Here is a 7700-nt window from a genome sequence, read left to right as displayed (position 1 = left end):
TTTAGAATAAGACTCTAATGTAACAAAATGTAGAAAAAGTAAAGGGGTCTGAATACTTTCCAAATGCACTGTATGTAGTTTATGTCAAGAAAAGGAGCAAATAGTGGCACCACAACCAAATACAACAATATGTATGAATGTTTTATTTCTTTCTCCATTTCGCAAGAACAATGCACAAAGGTTGAGGCCGGTTTTATTCCAATCTGATTGAATGGAAGTAAATCGCAGCTTCCCCAATCAGTTTACCACTGGCCATCTGTTGCTATGTATTTGAAGCTTGAGTGATTGCAGAAACATCTCCACCCACTCATGATAACGTTACATACTATTTGAGCATGAGCCTCTAGCTGAGGCCAAACATTTTATTTCATTGTTTTGGCTAGATTCGATTTATCCTTAACTTAGGGTCATAGTCATAGTGTTATTGAATTGCCAATGTGAGAGTGATGACTTGGTATTTTGGGCATTTCTGTAAACAATACTTTCACCTTAGCCTACATGGTTGCTTTTCCCAAATCCCTTTGAGTGCATTTTCACACAGTAAATTAACATTTATTTGGGTAGCACTTTATTATAACTCGCCGTAATAAAGCATTTATAATGGGATTTAGTAATTAGTTTATTCATAATGTATTAATCATTACTAATATATTACTAATATAGGTTCAACGATGAGACAGCCTATAGGGAGGAGGTCAGAGACCTTACTGTGTGGTGCAAGGACAACAACCTCTCCTTCAACATGATCAAGACAAAGGAGATGATTGTGGACTACAGGAAAAGGAGGACCGAGCACGCCCCCATTCTCATCGACGGGATTATAGTGGAGCAGGTTGAGAGCTTCAAGCTCCTTGGCGTCCACATCACCAACAAACTTACATGGTCCAAGCACACCAAGACAGTTGTGAAGAGGGCATGACAAAACCTATTCGCCCTCAGGAGACTGAAAAGATTTGGCATGGGTCCTCAGATCCTCAAATGTTTTTTACAGCTGCAGCATCGAGAGCATCCTGACGGGTTGCATCACTGCCTGGTATGGCAACTGCTCGTCCTCCGACCGCAAGGCACCACAGAGGGTAGTGCGTACGGCCCAGTACATCACCGGGGCCAAACTTCCTGCCATCCAGGACCTCTATACCAGGTGGTGGAAGGCTCTAACAATTGTTGACGACTCCAGCCACCCTAGTCATAGACTGTTCTCTCTGCTACCGCATGGCGAGCGGTCCCAGAGCACCAAGTCTAGGTCCAAGAGGCTTCTTAACAGCTTCTACCTCCAAGCCATAATACTCCTGGACAGCTAATCAAATGGCTACCCAGACTATTTGCATTTTTAGGCATTTTCTTAAAACTGAATTGTTGGTTAAGGACTTGAGTAAGCATTTCACAGTAAGGTCACCTGTCATACTTGGAGACTGTAACAAATAAAATTAGATTTTATTTAATCTTATAAACCTGAAGGTCTCAAAATGGCCCCTATAACATATGCATGGTTAAAGAATACGCACACAACACAGAATGTTATTAAAGGAAATATATTGAACATTTTATTCACAAAAACTGTTGTGAAACAACTGTTACAAAGGACTTGAGGAAGAGCTTTAATGTGAATGTTCTGCTATAGTTGTCAACTTGGCGAATATTATTTGATCATAAAACATGGAGATGTAGACTACACACAACAGCTGGTCGGACCGGACAGTTGTTCTCTAGTGGATTTGTATTCCTTCATTATTGAGTGCATTTGGAATGTTTTCAGTCCTTTTGAGTTTTTCCACGTTTAGTTACGTTACAGCCTTATTCTAAAATGGATTACATCGTTTTTTCCCCATCATCGATCTACACACATTACCCCATAATGACAAAGCAAAAACAGGTTTTTAGATTTTTTTGCAAATGTATCAAATAAAAAAAACTGATATCACATTTACATAAGTATTCAGACCCTTAACTCAGTACTTTGTTGAAGCACATTTGGCAGCGATTATGGCCTCAAGTATTCTTGGGTATGACGCTACAGGCTCGGCACACCTGTATTTGGGGAGTTTCTCCCATTCTCCTCAGCACATCCTCTCAAGCTCTCTCAGGTTGGATGGGGAGCGTTGCTGCACAGCAATGTTCAGGTCTCTCCAGAGATGTTCGATTGGGTTCAAGTCCGGGCTCTGGCTGGGTCACTCAAGGACATTCATCGACTTGAACCGTAGCCACTCCTGCATTGTCTTGGCGGAGGGGTGGCCAGTCCTCTTCTGGCTTTGCCGGGTGGAGATTATAACAGAGCATGGCCAAGATGTTCAAACATTCATAGATGACCAGCAGGGTCAGATAATACCAATTACAGTGGTTGTAGAAGGTGCAACAGGTCAGCACCTCAGGAGTAAATGTCAGTTAGCTTTTCATAGCCGATCATTCAGAGTTAGAGACAGCAGGTGCGGGACAAAGGCTGAGTATAGCCCATGAAGACCTTCCCTACGGCACGAACCCGAGGGGGGCACCAACCCGGACAGGAAGATCACGTCAGTGACTCAACCCACTCAAGTGACTCATCTCTCCTAGGGACGGAATGGAAGAGCACCAGTAAGCCAGTGACTCAGCCCCCGTAATAGGGTTAGATGCAGTGAATCCCAGTGGAGAGAGGGGAACCGGCCAGGCAGAGACAGCAAGGGCGGTTCGTCGCTCCAGTGCCTTTCCGTTCACCTTCACACTCCTGGGCCAGACTACACTCAATCATAGGACCTACTGAATAGATGAGTTTTCAATAAAGACTTAAAGATTGAGACCGAGTCTGCATCTCTCACATGGATAGTCAGACCATTCCATAAAAATGGAGCTTGATAGGAGAAAGCCCTGCCTCCAGCTGTTTGCTTAAAAATTCTAGGGACAGTAAGGAGGCCTGCGTTTTATAACTGTAGCTTACATATAGGTATGTACGGAAGGACCAAATCAGAAAGATAGGTAGGAGCAAGCCCATGTAATGCTTTTTAGGTTAGCAGTAAAACCTTGAAATCAGGGTTGAGTAAAATGAAAACATTTGCCACTATCCACTTCCTTATGTCTGAAACACAGGCTTCCAGGGAGGGCAATTTTGGGGCTTTACCAAATGTACAGCTGTGCATCATCCGCATAGCAGTGAAGTTAACATTATGCTTCCAAATGACATCCCCAAGAGGTAAAATATATAGTGAAAACAATAGTGGTCCTAAAACAGAACCTTGAGGAACACCGAAATTTACAGTTGATTTGTCAGAGGACAAACCATCCACAGAGACAAACTGATAACCTTCCGACAGATAAGATCTAAACCAGGCCAGAACTTGTCTGTGTAGACCAATTTGGGTAATAATGTGAAAAAAATAATGTGGTGATCAATGGTATCAAAAGCAGTCCTAAGGTCTAGGAGCATGAGGACAGATGCAGAGCCTTGGTCTGACGCCATTAAAAGGTTATTTACCACCTTCACAAGTGTAGTCTCAGTGCTATGATGGGGTCTAAAACCAGAAGCGTTTCGTATACATTGTTTGTCTTCAGGAAGGCAGTGAGTTGCTGCGCAACAGCTTTTGAATTTTGTTATGAGAGGAATTATGAGTTTTGATATAGGCCGATAGTTTAAAAAATATTTTCTGGGTCAAGGTTAGGCTTTTTCAAGAGAGGCTTTATTACTGACACTTTTAGTGAGTTTGGTACACATCCGGTGGATAGAGAGAAGTTTATTATGTTCAACATAGGAGGGCCAAGCACAAGAAGCATCTCTTTCAGTAGTTTAGTTGGAATAGGGTCCAGTTTGCAGCTTGAAGGTTTAGAGGCCAAGGCTGTTTGTGTCAAGAGATATAGAGATATAGTATTAAAAACTTGAGTGTCTCCCTTGATCCTTGGTCCTGACAGTGTTGTACAGATTCAGGACAACTGCACTTTGGAGAAATACGCAGATTTAAAGAGGAGTCAGTAATTTGCTTTCTAATGATCATGATCTTTTCGTCAAAGAAGTTCATGAATTTATCAGTGCTGAAGTGAAAGCCATCCTCTCTTGGGGAATATTGCTTTTTAGTTAGCTTTGCGACAGTATCAAAAATACATTTTGGATTGTTCTTATTCTCCTCAATTAAGTTGGAAAAATAGGATGATCGAGCAGCTGTGAGGGCTCTTCGATACTGCTTTCCATGCTAGTCGGAAGACTTCCAGTTCAGTACAAATATTTGGGACTGTGGGTTGATGACAAGCTGAGCTTCACTGTTCATGTGGAGAACTTGATAAGGAAGCTCAAACTGAGAATAGTTTTTATTACCGCCATAAGGCTTGTTTTTCTCTGGAGGCCAGGAAGGAGCTGGTACGATGTACATTACTGGAGGTTTTAGATTTGAGGGAGGTTATATATATATATATATATATATACAGTTGAAGTCTGAAGTTTACATACACCACAGCCAAATACATTAAAACACAGTTTTTCACAATTCCTGACTTTTAATGCTAGTAAAAATTCCCTGTCTTAGGTGAGTTAGGATCACCACTTTATTTGTAGAATGTGAAATGTCAGAATAATAGTAGAGAGAATTATTTATTTCAACTTTTATTTATTTCATCACATTCCCAGTGGGTCAGAGGTATACATACACTCAATTAGTATTTGGTAGCATTGCCTTTAAATTGTTTAACTTGGGTCAAACATTTTGGGTAGCCTTCCACAAGCTTCCCACAATAAGTTGGGTGAATTTTGGCCCATTCCTCCTGATAGTGCTGGTGTAACTGAGTCAGGTTTCTATGCCTCCTTGCTCGAACACACTTTCAGTTCTGACCACAAATTTTCAGTAAGTCTGAGGTCAGGGTTTGTGATGGCCACTCCAATACCTTGTCTTTGTTGTCCTTAAGCCATTTTGCCACAACTTTGGAAGTATGCTTGTAGTCATTGTCCATTCGGAAGACCCATTTGCGACCAAGCATTAACTGGTGTCTTGAGATGTTGCTTCCATATATCCACCTAATTTTCCTTCCTCATGATGCCATCTATTTTGTGAAGTGCATCAGTCCCTCCTGCAGCCAAGCACCACCACAACATGATGCTGCCACCCACGTTCTTCACGGTTGGGATGGTGTTCTTCGGCTTGCAAGCCTCCCCCTTTTTCCTCCAAACATGAAGATGGTCATTATGGCCAAACAGTTCTATTTTGTTTCTTCAGACCAGAGACATTTCCCCAAAAATGACGATCTTTGTCCCCATGTGCAGTTGCAAACCGTAGTCTGGCTTTTTTTATGGTGGTTTTGGAGCAGTGGCTTCTTCCTTGCTGGGCGGTCTTTCAGGTTATGTCGATATAGGACTCGTTTTACTGTGGATATAGATACTTTTGTACCTGTTTCCTCCAGCATCTTCACAAGTCATTTGCTGTTGTTCTGGGATTGATTTGCACTTTTCGCAACGAAGTAGGTTAATTTCTAGGAGACAGAACGCGTCTCCTTCCTGACCTGTATGATGGCTGCGTGGTCCAATGGTGTTTATACTTGCGTACTATTGTTTGTACAGATGAACGTGGTACCTTCAGGCGTTTGGAAATTGCACCAGACTTGTGGAGGTCTACAATTTCTTTCTGAGGTCTTGGCTGATTTCTTTTGATTTTCCCATGATGTCAAGCAAAGAGACACTGAGTTTGAAGGTAGGCCTTGAAATACATCCAAAGGTACACCTCCAATTGACTCAAATTATGTAAATTAGCCTGACAGAATTTTCTGGAATTTTCCAAGCTGTTTGAAGGCACTGTCAACTTAGTGTATGTAAAATTCTGACCCACTGGAAATGTGATACTGTGAATTATAAGTGAAATAATCTGCCTAACCAACTTGCCAAAACTATTGTTTGTTAACAAGACATTTGTGGAGTGTATGAAAAATAAGTTTTAATGACTCCAACCTAAGTGTATGTAAACTTCCTACTTCAACTGTATATATACAGTATATGCAGGACTCAACCACTACCCTGAAAGCTCTTGATTCAGTATATCATGCGGCCCTCAGGTTCATTACCATTCAAAACGTCAGTATGATCTCTACAGCGCCTTAGGCTGGTCGTCATTGACTTTGCATATTGTAGGCTTAAACACGGTTATACACTGATTTGTAAGGCCATACTGGGTAAAATGCCACTTTATCTCTGTTCTTTTTTAATCAAGTCAGTAAATAAATATCAATCACGGTCCCATTCTCATTTGCTTTTAACAGTACAAAGAATTAGAACAGGTCATGGTCGAAATAGTTTTAGTTACCCAGCTCCGTGGTCCTCCATGGAATTCTCTCTTGAACAATTAAAAATGTGATGATCTAGTCACGTTGGTGGAGTTTAAACACTTGATCGTTGTAAATATCATAGAAGAGTGTAATTGTCTTTAGGACAGCTGTTTTTTAGTTATGACATTTGTGTTTTTTTTACGTAATATGTAATTGCTATACTGTATGTGTGTCTATAGTTTTGTTCAATGTTGTGTTAGTAAATTGTTTTGTCTGAAACTTTGTTCCTGCTGCTGCTGTTGGACCAGGTCACTCTTGAAAAAGAGATTTTATCTCAATGAGGAAAACCTGTATAAATAAATGTAAAATAAACAATAAATGCTGCAGAAATGTTTTGGTACCTTTCTCACATCTGTGCCTCGACACAATCCTGTCTTGGAGCTCTACGGACAATTCCATCGACCTCATGGCTTGGTTTTTGACATGCACTGTCAACTGTGGGACATTACAAGTGTGTGACTTTCCAAATCATGTCCAATCAATTGAATTTACCACAGGTGGACTCCAACCAAGTTGTAGAAACATCTCAAGGATGATCAATGGAAACAGAATGCACCTGAGCCCAATTTCGAGTCTCATAGCAAAGGGACTGAATAATTATGTAAATAAGGTATTTCTGTTTTTTATTTTTAAGAAGTTTGCAAAAATGTCTAAAAACCTGTTTTCGCTTTGTCTTTATGGGGTATTGTGCTTCGACTGCTTCGTGGTGTGGTGAAATTAGGGGAAGGGGGGTGGAGACTTCGCAAACCGGAATTTCTAACATGTATGGACCTAGAAATTACCAAATGATGCAAGATTTTAGTCCTCGGTTAGCGATATTAGACAGCTCTAAGGAGTGACTGCACTCCACATTTTGGTTTTGGTAGAAAAGTCACCGACAATAAACACTTATGTTAGCATTTTTGGACTAAATACGTTATTTTACTCAGCATAGAGTGTATCTGAAGTTACACCTCACACTACAGCAATGCGACTGTTTAGGAATAAAATTTTCAATATAATTTTTTTAACATCCTCTGTGTGTGCTTATTGTTTAACCATTGACATGTTTTTGAGACCTTAAGAAGCATCAGGTACTGCTGGAATGTCTACCAATGGCATGTCCATCTTTTTGTGAGAAAATTACTACAAGTCACGCAAAACATTTATATAAATAGCCCACACTTTAGGTGAGGCCACACAAATACTTAACTCATCAGTAAATGGTTTATAAGGACTTATATTAAAGATCTTATGAATGATCGTATGAATCATTATTAAATACTTTTAAAGTTGTTTAAATGTGTGAATATCTAGGCTACTAATGTTTACAAATGTGGGAGTAATGATGAATAAACTATGAATAAACTATTACTAATCCATTATAAATGCTTTATGTTGAGGAATCTTAAAGTGTTACCTTTATTTGTTGTAACGCAGTTATTGATCGCTAA

Source organism: Oncorhynchus masou, chromosome 31 (genome assembly GCF_036934945.1).
Source record: "Oncorhynchus masou masou isolate Uvic2021 chromosome 31, UVic_Omas_1.1, whole genome shotgun sequence".
NCBI classification, from domain to species: Eukaryota; Metazoa; Chordata; class Actinopteri; order Salmoniformes; family Salmonidae; genus Oncorhynchus; species Oncorhynchus masou.
The sequence above is the reverse complement of the archived record's forward strand: the minus strand, read 5'-3'. Positions refer to the sequence as shown.